Below are 11938 nucleotides of genomic sequence, written 5' to 3'. Positions count from 1 at the left end.
AGGGCTGCAAAGCACCTCTGACTTTATTTCACAGGGTGGAAAGTAATGAGAGTTTTATTGGGAATGGGAACAGGACCGTGGTTCATGGTTGGCCATGGTCTCAAAAGGAAATTGACAATGAAAACTGGGGAAAAAAGGCTTATTATGAATAAGTCATATCAGACTCTACGTTTCTTTTTTCAAACATTTGGGGTAAAATGTGCATGTGATGACACACAGATGTCCGTATACCATTGGATGAACTTTGTGCGCTCCACAGGGATTTAGAACATTTTGTCACCTTAGGTCCCTGGGACTCCCCACCCACTGGGTGACCACTGCTCTGGCCTCCGTCACCCTCGGTCAGTCTGCCTTTCTTGAACTCTGTATAAATGTGACCATAGAGAGTGCGCTCTTTGCAGTCTGGCTTCTTTCCCTCACCATGTTTCCAAGATTTCTCCGTGTCGTCTCACATATCAACAGTCAATTATTTTTATTTCTGAGTGGTATGCTATTGTATTAATTAATATTCTACAAAATAAATATCCACTTCCACCTGATAGATAGGTAGGAATTTTTGCAATTTGGGGGCTACTAAAAATAACTTTTTACATTTTCCTGCAAACCATATAATTTCATTTTTCTTGAGACCATTACCTAAGCAAAATAAGCCAAACCCAGAAGGGCAAGGGGCGTATGTTTTGTTTCACATGTGGAAGTTTAACAGGAAAAAGGAAAAGAAAGGCAGAGGGTGGGGATCCCATGGAAATCGAAGGGAGAGCAGGAGAGAAATGGACCAGGAGACAGGAGGGGGACATGCTGGGGAGTGGTATCTGCCAAATTACATGCGCTGCGTGTGCATGTGCAAATATGTAGCCACGAATCCCATTGTCATGTACAGCTCTCGTACATGAATGAAAAATGTGGAAGGAGAAAAAGCAAAATTTAAACATAACACTAGTTTAGCATTCACATACAGTTTTCTGAGAAAAAAAGGTCTTCTTTTCTTGGAGCTGGAGTTACCAGCTCATAGGATAGGTGGATATTAAAGTTTGTTTTTGTTTTTTGGCGGTGCTGGGGATTGAACCCAGGGTCTCGTGCTTGTGAGGCAAGCACTCTACCAGCTGAGCTACATCCCCAGCCTGATATTAAAGTTCTTAAGAAACTGACCAATACCTACTCAAAATCATGGTGCCATTTTTCACTTCTACCAGTCATGCCTGGGGAATCCTGTTGATCTGTGTCTTGCCACATTTGATGCTGTTGGTCTCCAGTAGTCACTGGACTGGATGTGCAGTAGAATTTCACTGTGGTCTTAATCTACATTTCCTTAGTGACTGGAGCTTTGACTCCTTTCATGTGCTTTCTGGCCGCATGTCTTCTCTTGTGAAGGGTTGTTTACCTCGTGTTCGGCACTGGCTTGACCTGCTACTGTGTACTGATAGGTATCCTCACATATCCTCTAAAACAAGTCATTTGTCGTAGAATAAAGGTTTGGGTTGTGTTGCCATAGTGTTTTGCTGACGTTTTATCCCAGTCTGTGTCTTACCATTTCATTTTCTTAATGGTGCCTTTTGATGAGAAGATTTCAATTTTGCAAAAGAGCGTAGTCAATTTATTTTCTTTTACGATCATTGCTTTTTGTATCCTGCAGGAAGCCTTTGCCCTCCAAAATTAAAATTCGTTTATTTGGTTACAGACGTCATAGTTACAGATTTTGCATGTAATATTATAATCTCAATTATTTTTTGTGAAAAGTGTGAAATAGGGTTTCTTTGTCCTAAATGGAGTCCCCATTGTTGGAACACTGTTAAAAAAAAAAAAAGACAGACTTTCATTTCTCTATTGAATTACCTTGACATCCTTGTCAAAAATCAACTGATTTTGTAAGTCTGAGTTGACCAGGATTCCATGGTCTTCCATTGATCATGTACCTAAATGCATGCCAGTAATACTGTCCAATTTCTTATAACTTTATAGTAAGTGTTGCTATCAGTTATGGCTCCTCCTACTCTGTTCGTGTGAATTTTATACTCATCTTATCACTATTAACTAAAAACAGTTCAAATTTTGAATGGAACTGCATTTAATCTACATATCATTTTGGGAAGAATGTGACATGTTAATGACAATGATCTTCCTAATATATGAACATGGTATATCTCTTCTTTTGTCCAGTTCTTCTTTAACATTGTAAGCCATATTTATATTTTTCAAATAAGAAGTTCATATGTAGCATCTGAGTATTTGTTGAAATTTATTTTCACAAATTAAATTTTAAATTTATTTTCAATTGTTTGCTGCTATTATGCAGGGAATAAAGTGAGTTTTATTTTGATTTGTTTCCTGTGGCATGGCTAAATTTTCTTAGTAATCCTTTAGTTTTCCTTGCTATTTTAGATTGTTTAATTTTCCATGTAGGCAAACATGCAGTCTGTTCACTTAGCTAAATTTACTTTTTCTTTTCAAATGTTTGTGCCATTTACGATTTTCTGGCTTTGTAGCCAGGCTAGGACTTCCTGAGTAATGCTACCTTAAGGGCTCAGAGCATTCTCTCTGCCTTGCTCCTGATCTTAGGGTAAGAGGGTCCCATGTTTCACCGTTGCGTGGTGATGGCTGATGGATCTCCACACACACCCTTAGTGACAGTGCCCTGGATCCCACCAGCTGACTCCAGATGAGGCGTTCCTGTGGAAGGTGCACTCAGCAAGGCACGTTAGCCTTTTCCATACCACCGCTGATATCTTGCTATGTCTGTAGTGGTAAAGATCAGGGTTCTTATCATTTCATTCTTTTCTAATTTTTGTTACATTTCAGTATCAGAGCTACACTGGCATCATGAAATAATTTGGAAATGAATATCCCCTTTTTCTCTGTTTCTTGAAATAGAGTGTTTAAGATTGGTAATGCTTCTTGCTTTTGTGTTAAATTCATAGTTTAAGTTACCCGGGCCTAGAGTTGTCAATGTAAAAGTGTATTTGATTATTAACTCAAGGTATAAATATAATGATGTATTTTCTATTTCTTCTTGTTTGGGTAAGTTATGGTTTCTAAAGGAATTTTCCCATCATCCCTCAGCATGACTCCTGGCATGAGGTTCTACGTAATGCGCCCTCACTACCCATTTCGCATCTGGAGCTGCTTGGCAATACCCTCTCACGCACCCGTATACTGGATATGGGCAGCATTCCCACCTCTCAGCCCCACCGTGAGTGTGTGTGTGTGTGTGTGTGTGTGTGAGTGTGTGTGTGTTCTTCATCACCTGCTTTGCTAAGGTTTCTAAGGTCTTCAAAGACCTTTCTCTACTTTGTTAATTTCTTAATTGCAGGTTTTCTATTTCATTTAATTCTGCTCTAACCTTTATTATTTTTATTATTCTACTTTCTTTGGGATTAATTTGCACTTCTTGTTCTAGCTTCTTCACATGTATCATCAACTTTAAGACTTTCTTCCCCCCCAATTATACATCTGAATTTCTTTCTGAACATTGTTTAAACCTCAGCTCAGAGATTTTGATACGTTGTGCTTTTGTTTTCACTTAGCTTGAGAGGTATTCCAATTCTCATTGTGATTTCTTCTTTGATTCACAGATTATCTGTAAGTGTGTACCTTGATTGCCAACTATCTGGGTATTTTCTTATTGACATCTAATTTAACTGTAGTGTCCCTATCAGGTTTGCGGTCATAATGAAATGATTGGTGACATGTCCCTTCCCCTCTATTGCAGTTTATCATGTATAGGGAAGAGATTATTTATCATTTTAATCCTAAAAAATTTACTCATCTCATGTTATAGTACACAATTATTCTGTCATGGTGAATTTTCTGTATGTATAGGAAAAGCATTTTATTGCAATTATGGAGTGTAGTATTTTATAACTGTCATTTAGATCATGTTTGTTGACAGAGTCTTTCTCAAATCTTCTGTATTTATCACACTGAACAATGGAGGTTAATGTCTCCATATATGACTATGAATATATTCATTTCTCCCTTTGATTTTATCATTTTTTGCTTTATTTATTTAATTCATAGATGATATGATCCTATGTACAGAAAATCCTAAGAACCCTCAAAAACCCACAGAGGAAATAAATAGATTCAGCAAGGTTGCAAGAGGCAATTTCCAGGTACAACTGTGTTTCTACATGTAATGAGCTGACTAAAAATGAAATCAAGAACATAATTCTATTCAGAAGAGCATCAAAAAGGTAAGGTACTCACGGATACATTTAACAAACGTGTGCTAGGCTTATGCACTGAGAGCTGCCAGCCTCTGCTGAGATAAAGATGTAAACACGTGTAGAGACGCTCAAGGACCAGAAGCCCAGCCTTGTCACCGTCACCGGGGTGGGTCTCCCTCAGCTGAACGCCGTGCACAGCGGGCTGTCCCTGTGTTGCGATGTATTCATTTGAATATGTGAATACAAATGCAAAAGCCTAGAACAGCCAGAGTAGTTCTGAGAAAGAATGCAGTTGGTGGCCTGACACATTCCAGTCTCCAGTTTGTCATGGAACTACAATCATCAACAACATGGGATACCGGCTGGGGGAGCGGAATAGGTATCCATGAGACAGAACGGAAAATCCAGAAATAAACCCTGACACGTATGGTCAACCGACTTCCAAAAACAATGCCGAGGCAACTAGATGGAGAAAACAGCTTTAAAAATAAATGCTAAAAAAAAAAAAAAATGTTTTTAAAAAAGGGGCTGGGGTTGCGGCTCAGTGGTAGAGCGCCCGCCTGGCATGCGTGGGGCCCTGGCTTCCATCCTCAGCACCACATAAAAATAAAATAAAGGTACCGTGTCCACCTACAACTAAAAACATATTTAAAAAATAAAATAAATAAAAATAAATGCTGGTGGGGCGGTGGGGTGTCTGTAGGAGGAAGGAGGAGCAGGCAGAAGGAAAATCCAGCTCAGAGTGTCCGTGACCTAAGTGCAACTGTGACTTTAGACCCTCCAGAAGAAAGCCAGAGAAAAGCATTTTGTTTCTTCCAAAATTTTTTACTGGTGCCTTGAAGTTACGCGTGGTGGTGGGATTTGTTGCCACACACTGGTACGTGCAGGGAGTATGACAGGAAAGCGGTTCCGTCCCGCAGTATGTCCCCTTTCCCTCTGCTTCCTCCCCACCCCGCAGTCCCCTTCCTCTTCTGATCTGCCTTTGATTCTCGTGATATCCCCCCAACACCTTTATTTCCCTTTTTCTTTCTAGTTCCCGATATGAGAGAACATGCCACCCTTGACTTCCCTCACTTAACGTGATGTTTTTAAGAGCCACCTGTTTTTAGATTCCATTCCACAGCAAATGTCATGATTTCAATCTTCTCTATGGCTGAAGGAAACTCCATTGAGTGTGTACCACATTTCTGTCCGTTCATCTGCTGGTGGACCCCAGGGCTAGCTCTCTGGCTTGGCCATCGTGAATTGTGTGGCCATGAACAGGGATATGCTGCCGTGTGCTAACTTTAATTCTTCATGATAAACACCCAGCAGCGCATAGCGGGTCACACGGTGGTTTCATGCCCAGTCTTTTACAAGAACTCCACACTGATTTCCATAGTGGGGGTACTGATCTACAGCCCCACCAGCAGTACAAACATGCTTCTTTTTCTCCACATCCTCTCCGGCATTTATTCTTGCATTTTGTAATAAATTCACCATTATTTGTATTCTTGATGACAGCCTTTCTGGCGGGAATCAGTCGAAATCTCCGTGTAGTTTTGACCTGCATTTCCCTACATGCTGATGTCGAACACTTTTTCAGGTATTTGTTGCTCATTTGTATTTCTTCTTTAGAGAAGAGTCTGTTTAGTTCATTTGCCATATATTAATTTGGTTATCCGTTGGGCTTTTGTCTTTTGTTTTGGTGTTCAGTGTTTTGAGTTCTCTATATATTCTGGATATCGATCCTCTGTCAGGAGAGTAGTGAGCAAACCCACTCTGAGGGTTTTCTGTTCACATTCCGAATTGTCTCTTGTGCTGCGCAGAAGCTTTTCAGCTTGACGACACACCATTTATCAGGTCTTGGCGTTACTTCCTGAGCTCTAGTGCTTCCACTGAGGAGGTCCTTGGACACTTCTGTACGTTGGAGTGTCACATTTCTTCTAGGAGTTGCATAGCTTCTGGTCTAAATCCTGGCCTTTCGTCCGTGTTCGAGTTGACTCCCGTGTGGCTGAGAGGGAAGGTCTAGTCTCATCCTCCTGCACCTGGAGGACAGTGGTCACCTGGCACTGTTTATTAAAAGCCATCTTTTCTCCAGTGTTTGGTTTTGGCACCTTTGTCAAGGATCAAATGACTGTAGATGTGTGGGTTTGTCTGTGGACAGAAGAAAATCTTTATAAAAGGGCCAAGATTTCCTAAGCATGACATCAAGAGCATGATCCATGACAAAGAAATTGATAAATCATCCGCATCAAAATTTAAAACATCTGCCCTTCAAAAATAAACATCAAAAAAAGAGGAAGAGACAAAACAGAGATCGGGAAAGATATGTGCAAATTTTGTCCATGGTGATGGACTTGACCAGGCTATATAAAGATTTTTCCCAACTCAAAAATAAGAAGGCAACGAGCTCAATTCCCACAACATGGCAGAGTGCAGAGACAACTCACCAATAAACAGGCGCACACGGATCCGGCACTGGAAGAGCGGCTCCTCCTCATTAGGCAGTTTTAAATGCAAATTAAAACCCTCGTGGGTGCCGCTTTACAGCCTCTAGAACAGCTGCAAGCAAAAGTAGCCCCCTCGGGGCTGGCGAGGAGGATGCCAGGACCTCTGGTGGGTCTGGAAGGCGGGCAGGAAGGGCCAGCCATTCTGGAGACGTTCCTTAAACGGCGCACTTACCCTCAACCCAGCTTTCCAGCCCCGCGCCCACCCAGGCACTTCTGCACAAAGACTTGGGCTTAATGTTCACTGCTGCTTCGTTCGCGAAGCCTCAAGCTGGAAACCACCCTCCCGTCCTCCAGCGGTCGAGGAACGTGCCGTCTCTGTAGGAAGCCACCATCCGGGAGCACAAGGAGCCCTGAGGTCAGCGCCTTCTCCCCTGCTTCTCTGTGGGCTGTGTCCACGGCTGGTAGCAAACTGGAGTCCACACATGGTCACCTGCCTGCAGCTGGGACCCACGCACACTGTCACCCGCCTGCAGCTGGAGTCCGCACACTGTCACCCGCCTGCAGCTGGAGTCCACACACTGTCACCCGCCTGCAGCTGGAGTCCACACACTGTCACCCGCCTGCAGCTGGAGTCCGCACACTGTCACCCGCAGCAGCTGGAGTCCGCACACTGTCACCCGCCTGCAGCTGGGGCCCACGCACACTGTCACCCGCCTGCAGCTGGGGCCCACGCACACTGTCACCCGCCTGCAGCTGGGGCCCACGCACACTGTCACCCGGCAGCAGCTGGAGTCCGCACACTGTCACCCGGCTGCAGCTGGGGTCCGCACACTGTCACCCGCCTGCAGCTGGAGTCCGAACACTGTCACCCGCCTGCAGCTGGAGTCTGCACACTGTCACCCGGCAGCAGCTGGAGTCCGCACACTGTCACCTGGCAGCAGCTGGAGTCCGCACACTGTCACTGGCAGCTGTCACCGCCACGCTGCCAAATGCAAGGGCACCTCACACTGGCGTTTCTCGTCAGAGTTGACAGGGGACCCGGAGAGCAAGGCGGCATTCCTGGCCTGTGCACTGGGGCCTTGCGCCACCACAGGGCTTGTGGAGCCAAAGCTGCGTCCTTCCCTGGGTCCCAAGATGGAGGCATTCCCTGCGGCGCACGCTCGACCCCAAAACTCCCCGGCTCTGAGGCCCACCGGGGAGGTCACAGCGCTTCCGTACCCTCACAGGGCCACACACCCGAGGGGCATCCTGGCAGGCACCAGGGTGAGGCACTGGGAGGGGCCCAACAAAGGGAAGGAGCAGAGACAGAGGGCCCTAAGGGTGGACGCAGGTGAGGAGACTGTCTGGAGCAGGGAGATTCTGATGTGGGTTCAGGACCAGAGATGTCAAGGCTGCTGCAGTGGATGGAGGTGGGGGGCCTTCCCAGGAGGGCGTAGCATGAGGGTCTCCAAGAAACTCAGCCCACCGCTCCCCACGCGGCCTGTGCACCCATGCCTGTCCCCAACTGCTGACTGTAACCCTTGATGAGATGAGAATGAAAATTGAGAGTAATCATTTGAAAATGTCTGTAGAAAATGGAGAGAGTAATTTTATGTCTGTTGAAATTAATAACAAAAAAGTGGAGTCTGTATTTTGAACACCTTTTGATTTCGTATTTTGGAGTAATTTCTTTCTGCTGTAATTTTCAAAATACTGCTTGTGATGGACAGCAAAATGCTATTCCTCCACCCAGGTGATTTGAGATGTCCCCAAATGTTCCATCTTGGGGGAGGAAGGAGCAGGGCTGGACAGAGAAGTGACACTGGGCTTAGGATGAGTTGGTGACATTTTTCCAGAGTCCTGGGTCCCCTGAGCAGCTGCTCAGCAGAGTGCCACGGGAAGAACCAGCCCCCAAGGTCACAGGTCCTGCCTGGCCCCCCACGTCCCTTCCCACTGCCGCCCTGCCTGGTCCTGGGAGCAGGCGAGGATCTGCCCTGCAGGCTCAGCCCTGGTGGGCTCCAAGCCAGGGCTCTGGCATCTCTGCACCAGGCAGTGACCAGGTGAGGGCTCCTCCCGGGCACTCTGTCACCCATGCCCACAGGTAGTAAGAAAGGAAGGCCCTTCTACTTTTTTCCAGTTGGTGGATTTTTTTGTTAATCACTCAAAATCAGTGGTTTGGCAGCGGGGTCCAGAGCAGCAGGCCCAGTGCCAGGCACCTGCTCAGCGGGTGTTTGAAGAAGAGGGTACAGCGGAGTCTGGGGTGATGGGCTGCAGCCCTGCCAGCCACCATCTAGATCTGACATAAACACCTTCTTTGGCAGCGACTTAGACTTAAGGGAAAAGGTAAATGCACAACCAACCCCACCTGCTAACGATTTGCTTTACCAGTGGAGACAGTGTTGGAGAAAACAAAGGTCAGCTGCAGCCCCAGAGTGAAGGGCTCTCCCAGCCCAGCCCCAGCCCAGGCCCTGCTGCTGGCTGCAGAGAACAAAAGCAAGTAGAAGCCAAAGAGCCAAGGGAGGGAGGAGGGAAGGAGGGAGGAGGGAGGAGGAGGGAGAGAGAAGGGAGGGAGGAGGGAGGGGTCAGGAGGAGGAAGGAGGGAGGGAGGCAGTGCCTCCTGGCACAGGGTCAGCACAGTGACTGTCTTGGGGGGAGGGGATAGCCCTCAGCACACTAAGGGGGAATCTCCAGTCCAACTGTACAGTCCAGAATGCTGCCTTATTGATTTATAATGACAAACAAAATGAATGTGGCAATTTTCATAACCAGAAGAACAGAACTGTTGAAAGGTGGGTGTGTGTAGATAGCTCACAAAAGTTCTTCCAGTGAGGAATATTTTCAAACATGTGGTGACACCTCATTATAACTCAGTCTCTCCATGTTGAGTAGCTGCCCGAGGCCAGCGAGCAGCAGCATGTGGCAGGACAGTCCTCGAGGATAAGAGGAGCGCGCATGACCACACATGCCCTTCGAACGCCCCTTGCAGTACCTAACTGGCAACAGGCAGAACCACAGGGAAGACAGGTGACAACTTGCCCATGGTCTTCACAAAGCCTCTTAGAAGCTGGGAGGCCGGGGGTGGGGGAGTTAAAAGCACAGGAGCATCCATGCATGTAGGATGTGAAGGATGAGATTGGCACAGACCCCAGAGCCTTGTGCACGTTTGTGGACGGACTTCCACTGGCCCAGGGAGGCATGAGGTTGGGAGCCGCACGGCAGCCTAGAAAATGCTCCAGGACCAGCGTGTCCCTGGGCTTGCAGCAGGAGCATTAAACAGCTGCAGCAGCGGGGACCAAAGGTAAACATGGCCGCAGCCCACGCACTGGACAAGGGTCCTGATGAGGAGGCTTCGGGGGAAGAAGCAGCACCCGAGAGAGCTGCAGAGTAACAGGACCACGCTATGGGGAGGAGATGCAACTCAGGGTTTACCAGAAAGTTAAAAAATGAAAACAAAGAGCCCAGCCTTCCACTCAAACAGGAAGTAAAAGGTGGGGCCAGTGCCACCAAAGGGACGATCCAAAGGACACTAAATAGATAAGGATGGAAATCAATGAAAAGCAGAGGATGAGCAGAAGCAAAAGCTGCTTCTGAAAAGATTAGCTAAATGCACAAGGCTCCCAGACATCTCATCACGGAAATGAGCAGAAGGTGCGAATTTACAAACCACAGAAGCTGAAAGAGGAAGTAACGACACAAACAACAGAGAAATTTTAAAAATAAAGACATAAATTGAAAACCATATGCAAAATGCATACATTTCTGGAAAAGGATAATATTCCAAATTGGAACAAGAAAAAAAAGAAGGCTTCGATTTAAAATTTGCAATGGTAATTTAAACTTCCCCCCAGAGGGGGGCGAACTACCACAATAACAACAAAATCAGGCCTAGAAAGCGCCCCAGAAAGTTACTGCAAACCTGCAAATTACAAAATTCCTGCCTTAAACAAGTTACAAGTTATTCCAGAAAGAGAGGAGAGAGAGTGAGGGGAAGAGGAACAGAGAGCGTGGTTCCCTTGGTTTTAAGTCTCTAGTGCTTTGTTTACTACACAGCTGGTGAGAACCCTTGGGGAAGCAGAGCAGGGGTCCCTTCCACGGAGCGCCGTCTTGCTTATGTATTTGCTAATTGACTTCAGCTTGGCATCAGAACTAGCAATGTATCATTAGGGACCAAGGTTGTCAAAGGGATGGAAATCAGAACGCCTGGGAATGTTACTGAGGTTCACACGTGACCTCGAAGGCACTGCACCAACCTGGAGAAAGAGAGAAACGCTGCCTCCGTTGGCACAGGCAAAACAACACACTTGGAGACACCAAGACGATTTCAAATAAAATCAGACATTTCCAGAAAGCTGGAACAATGATCAGGGACAATGCAGGGTGGACTACACACTCCGGGGTCTCTGGTCCTGGTTAATCAGCGCCTCCCTGGCTTCTCCCCTGTGGTCTAATCTGCTTCCAAGACGAGTCTCAGACACCAGCTGAGGCTCAAGCTGCTTGTCCTGGGGGTCCCGGGGGTCTCCATCCGAGTCTGGGCCTTCCTCACACCTGCATCCCAGTCCCTCTCATCAGTGGCGGACACGTTCCAAGACCCCAGAGGATGCGGAAGCCACAGACGGTACTGCTGATTCTATGTAGGCTGCTTTTCCCTCCACAGCACACGTGACAAAGTTCAACTTATAAATCAGGCACGGTGAGAGGCGAGCAGCAACAGCTAACGGCACAATGTCACGTCTGCAGCGACACACTCACGTGAGCCATGTGACTCTGCTCTCCTCAAAACACCCGGGGGCGCGGAGGACCCGGCAACCTCAGCAACCTGGGCAGATGCCACCCTGCTTCCTGCCTTGGGAAACTTCCCTTGTCACTCGGGAAGACCTGCGGGCGTCACTTTACCACAGTTGGACTTCCAGCGTCACTGCTCCTGTGCTTTAGGGCCACTGTTAAGTCTGGAGAGAGTTAGCGGAGCACTGGTGTGCCGTGAGACACGGCTACAGAGTGACCAGCAGTGGACAGACGAGCCACTTCACAGGCAGGACAAAGCAGTATGACAGGAGACCAAAGCAGGCTACCCACAATGGTGTGCAACTTCACCTTGTGATTGTTCCTTTCTGAATATCCCCCTTAATATTTCAGCTCGTGGTTGAGCGTTGGTAAGAAATCCTCAGAAAGTCCAGCACAGAGTGAGGAGCTCCTGGAGTCTGTCCAAGTCAGTTCCAGAGCTCTCCCAGGAAGGGGTGTATTCTGCCTCGTAAGGACGAACTGCATTCTGGGGTCATGAGACCACGTCTATGCTGAGGAGGCCTCTCACCTCGGCACCAGGGCCAGGTTGCGTCTGAAGGCTGAGTGACCCCTGTTGGCTTTGCA

General features: G+C 46.9%; 1 non-coding gene across 1 annotated transcript; it reads right to left on the bottom strand.

Moving 5' to 3' along the window:
• Nucleotides 1–1045: 1045 nt before the first annotated feature.
• Nucleotides 1046–1118, bottom strand: Trnav-cac (transfer RNA valine (anticodon CAC)). The gene has a single exon. It is a non-coding gene; the product is annotated as a tRNA-Val (tRNA).
• Nucleotides 1119–11938: the final 10820 nt, after the last annotated feature.

The sequence above is a fragment of the Sciurus carolinensis genome, chromosome 4 (assembly GCF_902686445.1).
Source record: "Sciurus carolinensis chromosome 4, mSciCar1.2, whole genome shotgun sequence".
NCBI lineage: Eukaryota > Metazoa > Chordata > Mammalia > Rodentia > Sciuridae > Sciurus > Sciurus carolinensis.
Note: the sequence above shows the minus strand (reverse complement) of the source record. Positions and strands in the feature narration are given on the sequence as shown.